We start from the raw sequence: 13,960 nt of genomic DNA on the forward strand, positions 1-13,960 counted from the left end.
AGAAAAAGCAAAAAGTAAAAAATAAACATCATAGATGTTGATGAATAGAATTGAATTTTATTAATGATCAAATTTGAAAATGCCAAACAATGTTCACTTCTCCCTTAGGCATAGGAGAATGATTTTCAAAAAATAATAAAAGTAATTACTTAGAGCGATGCATAATAACAGGAATATCAACATCAGTTCAATTGTTGCAAGCTTTTCCATGCGTCACAAAATTGATGCAGTCTTCATCTTCAAAATTGGAATCCCAAATCGGCTCCGCTCTTGTTCTCGGTGAATTCTATCATCTGTCCCCATTGGTCAGAAATACCATCCTCAACAATCTTCTGGGTGTCTTTGAAGGAGAACATAGGTGCCCCAACTCTCTTTTCCTTAGCAATAGATAAAGCTTGAAATGGAGTTCCAACCTCATCCTTAGCTTCTACATAAGAGAAAGACGACATGTGGCTTACCAACAAAGCCTTCTCCCCACTAACATAAACATGCTTTCCGTTCTTGACAAACTTCATCTTCTGGTGTTGCGTTGACGTAACGGCTCCTGCCTCATGTATCCATGGCCTTCCTAATAAGCTGCTATAAGCCGGATGGATATCCATTACTTAGAAAGTAATTTGGAAATCACTCGGACCTATCTTTACAGGAACGTCCACTTCACCAATCACAGTCTTGCAAGAACCATCAAATGCCTTGACGATCACACCACTATATCTCATCGGAGATCCTTGATATGTCAATCTAGAAAGAGTTGATTTGGGAAGTACATTCAAAGACGAACCAATATCAACTAATACGTTTGACAGAGCATCCTCCTTGCAATTCATTGAAATATGCAACGCTAAGTTGTGATTCCTACCCTCCTCAGGATGTTCCTTATCACAGAAGCTCAAATTGTTGCAGGAAGTGATGTTAGCCACAATATGATCTTAATGATCCACCGTAACATCATGTTCCACATAAGCATTCTCCAATACTTTTTGCAATGCTCTCTATGCGCTTCAGAGTTTATAAGCAGAGACAACACTGAAATCTTGGAGGGAGTTTGGAGAAACTGCTCCACCATATTAAACTCGCTCTTCTTAATCAACCGAAGTACCTTATCATCATCATTAGGCTTCGAACCGCTGGATTCACCAGATTTACCCTTTAGAACGCTAATCGGATCAACTGCAGGCACTTCAACACTCTTACTAGAAGATATATCTTCAACATTCTTTGGGAACACCGACCCAAAAACACGACCACTACGGGTCACTTTTGTAACATCAGTAATGCTCACAACATAACTGGTCATAGGCAACAAAACCTCTTGACCATTCTCTAACATAGTTGCATTATATTGGTACGTAACAGCCTTATCAGATGTATACGGGACTGGACCCGCTAACCGTATTACTAACGGTGATACCGATCTATTACTGGCATTGTTACTACTGTTGTTGTCAAATTGAATCACCACTCTCTCTGGTGTCTTGAACACTGGCACTATGACATTCACATCGTCACCCAAGTGACGGGACTGAAGAATCTGGATCATGACCTCATCCATCAACCTCTGGATGTCTATTTTCACAACTACACAACCTCGAGGATTAACACTGCAGATTGCACAACTATCATGGTCATTCTCACAATCCCTTACCAAACAAATATCCTTGTGCATCGTCACGAAGGACCTTCTAATGAAGCGTACATCAAATACTTTGAACTCCCCAGGACAACCATCTACCATGTTAACTAAAGGGTTACCATGAGCAGGTAGTGAGTTAGCTTTGTCATTCGGCGCACGGTCCTCAAAGGACATCATCCCACTCTTAACAAATTTCTGAACTTCGTACTTCAGGGGATGACAGTTCTCAATATCATGGCCAGGAGCCCCTTGGTGAAAGGCACAGTGAAGCTCTGGCTTGTACCACCATGGAAGTGGTTCTGGAATTTACGGAGGATTTCTCGGTTGCAAAAGGTTCTTGAGAACCAATGATGGATACAATTAAGCATAAGACATAGGAATCGGGTCAAAAGAGACATTCTTCCTCTCAAAGTTTTGTTGTTGTTGATGATTGTTGGTATTGTTGTTGTTGTAGTTGTTTGTTCTTTGCGGTGGCTGTTGTTGACGTTGTTGTTGAACTGGAATTATTTGATTATTTGAAAATACTGGAATAACAAATGATACTTGATGATGGTGTTGACGGGGATGCGGACTTCTTCTAACATGAGGCCTCCTCTGCCTCCCAACTGATACTGCATTAGCCTCGCCTTTTGATACTGCATTAGCCTCGCCTTCTTTCTTTCTGGCAAACCCACTGCCATACTTCTTGCTAGACGAAACCTCCTCTTTAGAATCTCATCCCTCTCGGACACCTTCCTCTAACCTCATCCCCATGTTTACCATTTTGGTAAAATCGCTGGGGGCACTGGCAATTATGCTCTCATAGTAAAATGAGCATAGGGTCTTGAGAAAAATCTTGGTCATCTCCTTTTCTGGCAAGTTCTCTCCATCGTTGATCATATTCCTTGAATGTCTCCTTGTCCTTCTGAGACAATGACCTCAACTGGTCCCTATCCGACGCCATATCCATATTATATTTGTATTGCTTCATGAAAGCCTCACCCAAATCATTGAACGTGCAGACACTCGCAGTATCGAAACCCATGTACCACCTCAGAGCGGCACCAGTCAGACTATCTTGAAAATAATGGATCAGTAACTAATCATTATCAATCTGCGTTGACATCTTTCTAGCATATATAACAAGATGATTGAGCGGACAAGTATTCCCCTTATACTTTTCAAAGTCAGGGACTTTGAACTTCATTGGGATCTTAACATTAGGAACCAAGCAAAGTTCCACAACACTCTTACCAAACAAATCTTTTCTCCTCAGGGTCTTCAACTCCTTTCGCAGCTCAAGGAATTGATCTTTCATTTCATCCATCTTTTCATAAACATCAGGGCCCTCAGACGGCTCTGAATGATATACGGTGTTCTCAACACGAGGCAAAGTGTGAACAATCGGTGGTGGAATAGACATGATCGGGCTAGATGCCGACATGGAAGCAAAAGTAGGTGCAAAACCTTCAGATACAAAGTTGGGCGGAATTCCCCACGGGAGTTCGGCAGGCATGGCTGGAGCGAAAGGAGGGGTAGGCACGGTTGAAGAAACAACCTTTAATATGACCGTCCTCTGAGGAGGAGGAGTTTCAGGCGTTGGAGAAGATTGAATTTAAGAAGCTAGGACCGACTCCATCATGGCAGTCAGACGGGAAATCTCGTCCTTCAAGTCTCTATTCTCTTGCTCTAGATGTTCCATGATCCTTGGATGATTGGCGCATGTATTGTATCGATGAGTCATCTTGGCTGAAGCACAGAAGAAGAACCAATAAGACATCTGGCGAAAGAGAAACCTGCTATGCAAATGATGCATGAAATGCAATGCTTGATTGTTTTTATTTTCAAGGAACTTACTATTTTATTTGCAAACATATATATAATAACAATTGCACAATTTGATTGACCATAAAAATCTATTTTATTTATATAATTGGAAGGATTACACTGAGTACAATTTCAGAAACCAAAATACAAAGTACAAGAGAAAAGGAGACTAATCATCCTAAGGATCCCTAACAATGACGTCAGAAGATCGGGTTGCATGCGCGTACTTCCTTCGGATGCGTCAAATCTCAGACTCAAAAGAAGTCTTCATCTGAGTCTTCTCGAGGACAAGATGATCAACAATCTTCTTCCAAGAAACGAAAGGCTGAGGCAAACTAGAGGAAGATGAAAGTTATGGTTCTCTCTGTCTCTTTATAACTCGGTCTTCAAGAAGCTCAATAAGTGCATCTTTATCCTTAGACTCAAGCTGCAACTCCTCACGCTTTCTGCTCAAAACATGGAAGCGCTCTTCCCACATATACTTCTCTCACTTCATCGTGGCAAGTGCGTCTTCCAACTTCTCTACATCTTGGTTAGGGAGATTTGACGGCTCAGCCTCAACAATAGACATAGGTCTCTCACAAGCATAAGGAATCTTCAATTTCACAGCTTTCTTCTTCACCCAAAGAGTGTAAGCTTCCAAAGCTACACAATTGCACGGACCAAGATCGGGTCTTTCTTGCTTATGCACATTATGCCAAGCATGCACAATCTTCTTCTTCAAATGTTGGGGATCTTTACCCTCTTGATAGAAAAGACCTTCTAACGAAGTGTTATTATGTTTGTCTCTTAAGGGGGACCCAAGTTGACGACGAGCCAAAGCAGGGTTGTAGTTGATTCCTCCTTATGTACCAATGAGAGGCACATTAGAGAATTCACAACAACTACCAATAATCTCTAAGCTACCCAATGAAGAATCATACCAAACTATATCATCATTAGTGAGAGACATAAGTCTCTGAGACCACCGTAGACATTGTTTGTTCTCCACAAAAGTAGGTGTCTGAGGCAAGTACAAAATAAACCACTTGTACAGAAGAGGAACACAACAGACAATAGTTCCACCACCTTTAGAATTCCTTAGATGCAAAGAGAAGTACATATCTCCTAACAGAGTAGGCACGGGATTCCCGACCAAGAAAATTCTAATGGAATTAACATCAACAAAACCGTCAATGTTAGGGAACAAAGCTAATCCATAGATGAGCAACACAAAGATAACTTCAAAAGCATCCACACTACCGCCTTGAGAAAAGGCAATAGCTTCCTTGATGAGGAACTCAGAAGTCAATCCAAACAATCCTCCTTTCTTCACCTAATGAGCCTCTATCTCAGACTTCTTCAGATGAAGAGCTTCAACTATGATATGAGATCTGGGAATCTCTTCCAATCCAGTAAAAGGCACTTTGTCAGGAAACAGGTATTCCCAAGAGATGGGCATACTTCTCCAACATAGGCATAAGCTGATAATCAGGAAAAGTGAAGAAACCGTAGAGAGGATCATAAAATTGAACCAACACACTCAGAAGTCCTTCAACCACATCAGCGGACAAGATAGGCAGAAGGTTCCCATGTCGTTGCTTGAAATCCAAGGGATCTAATACAAAGGATGATAGCTTCCTTAACTCTTTCAAATCTGGACATCTGAAACTGTACTTCTTAGTGTTCCTTCTTCCACAATCCATGGTCTGAAAACATTTGCAAATAAGACCTCAGTTCCTTGAAATTATTTCTGGTGTGATGAATGTTATGATGTGCATGAATGCATGAATGCAACAATCACAAATAAGGGATCACACACAAGGCAAACAAACAAAGGTCAAGGGATGAATCAAGTCATTGTCAAGATCAATCATCCATTTTGGTGGATTATGGTTTTCACCTTATCAACACCCAAGTTCCATTGATATTAAGAAGACTTGATCGGATCAACTAAGAATCAAGGGTTTATTGTGAGTCACGAGCATGGAGTCGGGGTAAGAACCATCCCAAAGGAGTGTACTAAGGATACAACTTATAAATCATGTTCTAAAAAGTTCCCAGAGTCTTAATTCTATCTATCGGATATTACAGGTTAGGATGACTGACTCATCAACCCATAATATTCTCAAGAGAAACTCATCAGAGTGTAGTATCACGTAATAACTATTATCAAGTCTACACCTGAACAGTCTCCGCAATACGTCCTAAATAGGCTAAGAGGGGTTATATGTTCTACGGTCCTCACCTTCTCGGACCCCAAATCAAAGATAGTAATGCCTAACCACAAATAACTTGTGTGGCATTCATAACTCCAAAAGGGTCTCCACTAAGTAGATGGGTCTCAAGCCAACTTGTTAAGGACTACTCCACACAAGTCTAACATGACTATACCATCCTCCTATCTTAATTTTGCACTCAAGTTCGGGTTAGAACTTATCTCACCACTCAGAGATCACCAAGCACAACAAACAGATTATATCACACAAACAAATATATATATATATATATATATATATATATATATATATATATATATATATATATATATATATATATATATATATATATATATACATCAAATATAAAATTATATACACACAAAAAAGTAGGATAAACCCACTAGAGACTACTCCCCAGCAGAGTCGCACTTAATTTCTGTAGCGGTAAATTCACGACCATCAAGTTATGGATAAGCTAGACGTCAATTAAACCAGAGTCGCCACTGCGCTTTTATTGTTTCCAAGGGAAAAGGGAAAAGTATGAACAAAACCCAGAGATAAGAAGTTTTCAAATCAAAACTAATAAAATGCCAGAGATTACAAGTAAGGGGGTTGGTTACACAGAGGGAAGATGTTAGCACCCAAAGTGTCCTAGGTACTCCTAGGGAGCCCTTTCTTGTGTGCATATGTATTTTGGTATAAAATGATGTTTGCAATAAATAGAGTGAAGGGATGAGAAAATAATCCATTAATTATATTTTTGTGTTTGACAAGACCTTCGGCCTTGTGCCTACGTACCAACATAAAATAAGGGATCAAAACCTCGTAGTTCGTGGTAACAATTTCAAAGTGGATGCATTGCTTTTTAACAAAAATTTAAGTTTTAACAAGGGCACAAAAAGCCTAAAAAGATTTGAATAAGTGTTAGTTATTTTTGACTTTTGAAATTTGAAGTCAAGTATAATTAAGTTCATTTACAAATTTGATTTAAGAAAAGAATTTGAAAATGCAATGGCATAAGGCCAAATTTTCTAATTTTCAATAAAGTCTAAGTTTAGAAAACACAAGCAAAAATGATTTTGAAAGAGAGGAGAGATTTGAAATTAAAGAAGTGCGGAAGAGATGAAGAGACTAATCCTAAGCAAAAAATTAAAAAGTTAAGAGTTGAAAAGATCTGACCAATGGGATGCAATCTAATAGACAAGAATGTCATATAGAAACCCTAATTTCCCTTTGGACTTTAGAATCAAGCAATATCAATACACAAATAGCAAGATGAAGAGAAATGCATCAAATAAAGATAGCCACATCCAAGCTTAGCAACTTTATCATCTTCCTCAAAATCTTCCACGTATCAGATGAATTCAAGTATAGGAAATAGGAACATGTTCAAAGTAACAGCTTCAATAAGACCATGTAGCAGATGAATTCAAATGGGATCACAATACTTGCTTCAGATGAAGTTTCAAATCACAAGCACTTGGTTTCAGGAAAGTTGGCATATGCCAAGTCCTTTTGCATAGGGGGTGTTGCCTAATTCTAAGTCAAATGTATCAGATCAAACCAACAGTCCACACAAATGTCTTTTAGAGTTTTTTTTGTTAATATGTACGTTAAGGTCAAAAGACCATAAAAAAACAAGTATATACAATCACAATATAATCACAAAATGAGGCTCAAATAAGCAAAGTGAAAATGACATTAAAGTAAACAAGTTGAATGGTATGAATAATGGCAAATGAATAAAGACTTAAAATTAAAGTGCATAAAAGTAAATGACTTGAAATTAAGTGTTAGTTGTTAATTGATTAGAAGTTAGTATTGTTTTTGCTTTTGTTTTGTTTAAGTCATTCTTTGGAGAACACTCAACCCATTATTCACAAGCATGGATCCTTGAACCAAGACATCTTCCAAAGGAAGGAAAAAAGGCCAAGTTTCCACATAATACCATGAAAGAGGGGAGACTTACAATCTCTCTTACTAGAATGCTATGCCTTTTGTGTCAACAATTTAGCGTTATGTTAAGCAATCGTAATTGGACTTATGTAGAAGTCACAACTATTTGAGGTCGGGAAATAGAAATTTTAGTGTTAATGCATGTTAGAGATATGGTATTATGAACCATACTCCTAAAACATACCACACTTAAAAGAATATGCAAAAGAGGTGGACCTAATATCATCCACACTTACGTTGATTTTGCAATCAACTAGCCTTAGGATATAGAGACAACATAGGTCCATGAAATGAATGAGAAGAGAATGGGATTGAGATGAAGAGGGAGGGGAAATGGAATCAACACAAATTTGTCAAAGAAGGACTTTTACCAAATTAAAACCATTCATTCATTTTTTGAGATGAAATGTACATTTCATCAATCCCCTAAATCCAATGATTTTAACTCAACAAAGTCAAATCAACCTTGACTAAGGCCCAAAAACACAAGTCAAACTCAACAAATCAATATCAAAAGCTCAACATAATTTATTTTGCAATTAAACAATTAAAATCAATTAAATAATACATTAAATTAAATTATGGTTTGTCAAATTCCTAAAACCTCATCAAAACACCAAAGAAATGGTCATGCGATTTATAATAGGTCAAACAAGGTCAAAGGACCTTGGAGAAAAAAATTCATAATTTTTGGAAACTTAAAAGTATTTTTAAACAATTAAAAATATTCACAAAATCAATTAAATCATGAAAAATATTAATAATGATCCAAAAAATAATTTTAATTCATTAAATGAAAGATGCATTTATTTAAATTTTTTTGGATCAATATTATAATTAATATGAATTAATGAAAATAAACCAAATAAAATGAAAATTAGAAAAAAAGAAAAACGTGGACCACTTGATTGATGTGGAAGATCAAATGGCTGCTAACGCGCATTCCACCATGGTCACAAGTCAAAGCGTTGTACAAATAGTAATCAGTTTCAACATCCGAGATTAGAACATTTCAAATGGATCATGTGGCTCAGATGAATGTCAACTCACCACCGGAGCCAAAGCTCCGGTCTCCTTCTCCGGTGAGCTTCACCGGATGGTTCATTCACAACCATCACCAAAATTAAAAAGAAGGACATGAATTTAAAGTAAAAATGCTCAGGAACTCGAATTTGGCCTCAATTTCTCCTAACTCCAAGTATATTGAAAGATACAGGGAGTTGAATTTTGAGGTGTGTGATTTGAGTTGCTTCAATTTGATCTTAAAGCAACTCAATATTGTTGCCTACATTGGTAGGACTTCAGACAACCAAAGATCAAGAAGAATTATGGAGAATTGAGTGAGAATCGAAGAGATGAAAATTTCTGGAAAATACCTTCAATGCTGGTCTGTATTCAATTGATCTTGCTATTGATCTTGCTCAGGAGACTTGATGGAGTGGAATTGAATGATCAGAAGGCACGTGATTCTTAGAGTTTTGAATCTCAAAATAGTGAGACTCAAACTCAATTTCCAATGGAAATTATCAAGGTTATCCTTTGAAGTGAGAGGGTTTGAAGGATGGGGATCAAAGCTGGCGTGCAGGGTTTTTAATTCTGATGGTAAGGGGTCCTATTTGTAGCCAAACCAAATGATATTTGTACACTTGAAATGAAATTCCAAAAATAGCAATGTACATTGCATAGGTGCATGGGCGTGTAACAAACCCATGTAATCACTTCTTCTAATCCATAATTGAGTATAAACATTGCTGAATTCATGTTGGAAAGCTATGCGTTGGTGTATGGAAGTTGCAAGTTGAATCATGCTAAATGGTCATCAATGTTCAAGCCATACGTAAGTCACTCATACTTTGTCCAAATGGGATGAAATTGGACTTTTTGGAAAGGTTAGATCAAGAGGAACAACTTTCATGTTGAACCCGTTTTAATTTGAATCTTGGATCATGACGAATTTTGAGGTGGAAATTGGGAAAATCAAACATGTCAAAAAAAATTCTAAGTGTCAAGCCATATGTTTACTTATTCCACCTTGGCTAACTTTTTATGTGAGCTTCAAATGAAAAAGTTTCCTTCATAAAAATTGTATCTCTCTCAAAGTCCTTCAAAATGGTCATAAGTTTGACCTTATTTGGATTTAATATGCAGGAGTTATGCATTTTTGAAGTTGGGGAAAATCACTTGTTCAATGGCATTTGTCCAAAACGACCTATAATGTATCCTCATATCACATGCACATAAAAGTTGAATTTGCTCTTACTCCAGACATCAAAGTTGAATTAGACATCTTGAATTTGATTTTGAAACTTGGAAATATTTGATCTCATCAAAATTGAGCAAGTTATGGCCTTGGGAAGTCGACCTCCAAATTAGGGTTTAGACAAAATAACCTATAATCTTTCACCATAAAAAATGACTTTCCAAGCAAAACTAGATCTAGACCTCAACATAAAAGTTGTTTGGAATGTCATTTAGAGTAAAGTTTCTCTTAGAATCATTTTAATATGACAAAAATTGTATGAGATAGGGTCTAGGGAACCCCAGTTTTGATCAGATGAATTCCACTGGTCAACCACCATGAACCAACTTGCTAGTTTGCCATTCTCTTGACTTTTGGGACTCATGGAGGATCATATATGCATAAGATGATGGAATTTGAAATATCCCTTGAAATATTTGATCAATTGGTAAAGAAGCTTGTTGAAGAAGTTACATAAGATACCTAGATGAATTAGGGTTTCCAAGGCAAACCAATTCCAAACTCTTGATGATTTCTTGATCAAAATAACATGTAAGGACCATGGGGATTCATATATGATGCTTAGAGCCATAATAAACCTATTTTGGATTGAGCTCCTAGCACTGAGGGTTTTAAAACCTAGATGTGAGCTTGATAGATCAAAGGCGAGCACATGCCCTACCTACAAAAGAGTTAGTTTATACAAAGATATATTTTTGGTATTTTGGTTAGTAAAGATGATAAAATACAAAGTGTGATACAATCAAATATGCTTGGTAATCTCTCCTAATACAAACCCAATGAATGAGAGGTAAGGAGAATGCCAAGATGTGATCCCAATGCTAATGCATATGATGAGATAACATGAGGGATCTTAGGGTCAAAATTGGGGTTTTACACAAAAAGCTCAAATTTTATTGATAGAATGATAATCCATAAATGGAGTGACTCCATGGATCATTATAAAGTTGGAAAATGGTAAATACATAAAAATGGCTACATTGAAATACAATGACCATTATTCTCCCTAACAACCTTGAATTCCACTATGCTCTGGACTTCGGTCGAGGATGACAGAAAAGGAACCTATTATAGGCACTATTGCTCTAAATGATCAAGTCTGACTTGATGTAGTTACTTGTCATATTCCTTAACTTTTGCCTAGATTTCCTTTTCAAGGTAAATCTACCATGATGGTTATTTTCTATTTTATGTCTCTAACTTATGCCTATACCTCCCATTTGGGTTTTCAATCCACCGTGACACTCATCTTTTCCTAGGTCACCCTTTCGGGTTTTCAACTTAGCGAGTTGTTCTTTTATTTTTCTAGGCGAAGTATTTCTTGACTGCATTGACATTCATAGGACGAGGGAGCTCCTCACCATCCATAGTTGTAAGAATCAAGGCACCACCAGAGAAATCTCTCTTAACAACATATGGGCCTTTGTAATTAGGAGTCCACTTGCCCCTAGAATCAGTGTTGAAAGACAAGATCTTCTTTAGCACAAGGTCACCCTCTCTAAATACATGAGGTCGAACCTTCTTATCAAATGCTTTCTTCATTCTCTTTTGATATAATTGGCCATGACACAAGACCTTCATTCTCTTCTCTTCAATCAAATTCAACTGACCATATATACTCTGACACCATTCAACCTCAGACTAACTGGCTTCCATCTGGACTCACATTGATGGAATCTCAACCTCTACAAGGAGCACTTATTCCATGCCATACACAAGAGAGAAATGGTTTGCCCCTGTTGAAGTGCGGACATACGTACGGTATCCATGCAAAGAAAAATGGAGCATCTCATGCCAATCTTTATATGTCACAACCATCTTCTGGATAATCTTATTAATATTCTTGTTTGTAGCTTCAACGACCCCATTCATCTTAGGCATGTAAGGAGAAGAATTATGATGTTCAATCTTGAATTCATCACAAAGTTCTTTCATCATCTTATTATTCAAGTTCAACCCATTATCAGTAATGATCTTACTTGGAACACCATATCGGTAAATAATCTGATTCTTGATAAATCAGACCACAACCTGCTTGGTCACATTAGCATAGGATGCTGCTTCAACCCATTTAGTGAAGTAATCAATAGCTACCAGGATGAAACGATGTTCGTTCGAAGCTTTAGCCTCAATCATACCAATTATATCAATTCCCCACATAGAGAAAGGCCATGGGGATGAAATAACATTGAGAAGCTTCGGAGGCACATGAATCTTATCAGCATAAATTTGACACCTCCAACACTTATTCACATATTTACAACAATCAGATTCCATTGCCAGCCAATAGTAACCTGCCTTTAACATCTTTTTAGCCATTGCATGTCCATTAGCATGAGTACCAAAGGATCCTTCATGAACTTCTTGCATTAACATGTCTGCTTCGTGTCTATCCATGCATCTAAGCGAACCCATGTCAAAATTTATCTTGTACAACATATCTTCATTCAGAAAGAAATTGCCATCCAGTCTTCTCAAAGTCTTCTTATCTTTGTTGGATGCTCCAAGCGGGTATTCCTGACTTTGGAGGAAACATTTAATATCATAATACCAAGGCTTATCGTCTATAACTTCTTCTGCTGCAAACACATGAGTAGGTCTATCAAGGCACATAATTGTGATATTGGGCGCGTAATTCCAATGATTTACTTTACATAGAAGACATAGTAGCGAGAGTGTCTGTCATATGATTCTCTTCGCGAGGTATATGATGAAATTGTATTTTATTGAAGAAGGTTGACAACCTTCTTGGATAATCTTTGTAAGGAATCAAGCCAGGATGATGTGTCTCACATTCTGATTTAATATGTTTGACCATCAAGGCTGAATCTCTGTATACATCAAGGATTTTAATTCTCAAAACGATGGCTTCTTCAAGACCCATGATACAAGCTTCATATTCTGCCATATTATTCATACAATCAAACATCAATCTTGCAGTGAAAGGGATGTGAGAAAACTTATGAGTAATAATGATTTCCCCAATTCCATTTCCATAAGCATTAACAACTCCATCAAACACTAAACCCCACCGGGATTCAGGCTCTGGTCCTTCTTTAGGCAATAGTTCATCGCAATCTTTAACTTTCAAGTAGATAACATCTTCATCATGGAAGTCAAATCTGAAGGATTAATAATCATCGATCGGCTGGTGGGCCAAATGATATGCAAGAATACTCCCTTTAATCACTTTTTGAGTACGATACTCAATATCATATTCAGACAATAACATTTCCCAACGAGCTATCCTCCTAATCAAAGCAGTTTTTTCAAAGATATACTTGATTGGATCCATTTTGGATATCAACCAATTGGTATGATTGGTTATACACTGGCGTAAACGTTTGGAAGCCCAGGCTAAACCACAACAAGTCTTTTCATGCATGGTGTAACGAGACTCACAGTCTGTAAGCTTCTTACTCTAATAGTAGATGGAATGCTCCTTTCTACCAATTTCATCTTGCTGTCCAAGCACACAACCCATGGACTCTTCTAATACAATCAAATACATAATCAAAGGTCTTCCTTCCACTAGAGGAGACAAGATAGGAGGTTCAAGTAGATACTCCTTGATGCTGTCAAAAACGTTTTAGCAGTCCTTTGTCCAAACACAACCTTGATCTTTACGGAGAAGCTTGAATATCATCCCACACGTGGTAGTCATGTGAGATATGAATCTGGATATATAATTCAGACGCCCGAGGAACCCTCTGACTTTATTTTCTATCTACGACGTAGGTATCTCTTGAATAGCTATGAATTTATCAGGATATACTCCAATAACCTTTCTGGCTGACAATGAAACCCTACAACTTTCCTGAACGGACACCAAAAGTAGATTTATTAGGATTGAACCGGAGTTTAAACTTTCTCAACCGCTGAAACAGCTTCAATAAATACTCAACATGATCTTCTTTAGTCTTCGACTTAACAATCATATTATCAACATAGACTTCTATCTCTTTGTGCATCATGTCATGGAAAAGAGTAGCCATGGCTCTTTGGTACGTTGCACCACCATTCTTTAAACCGAAAGGCATCACTCTATAGCAGAATGTTCACCAAGGTGTAATAAATGTTGTCTTTTCCATGACTTCGAGTGCC

This window comes from Lathyrus oleraceus, chromosome 6 (genome assembly GCF_024323335.1).
Source record: "Lathyrus oleraceus cultivar Zhongwan6 chromosome 6, CAAS_Psat_ZW6_1.0, whole genome shotgun sequence".
Lineage (NCBI taxonomy): Eukaryota > Viridiplantae > Streptophyta > Magnoliopsida > Fabales > Fabaceae > Lathyrus > Lathyrus oleraceus.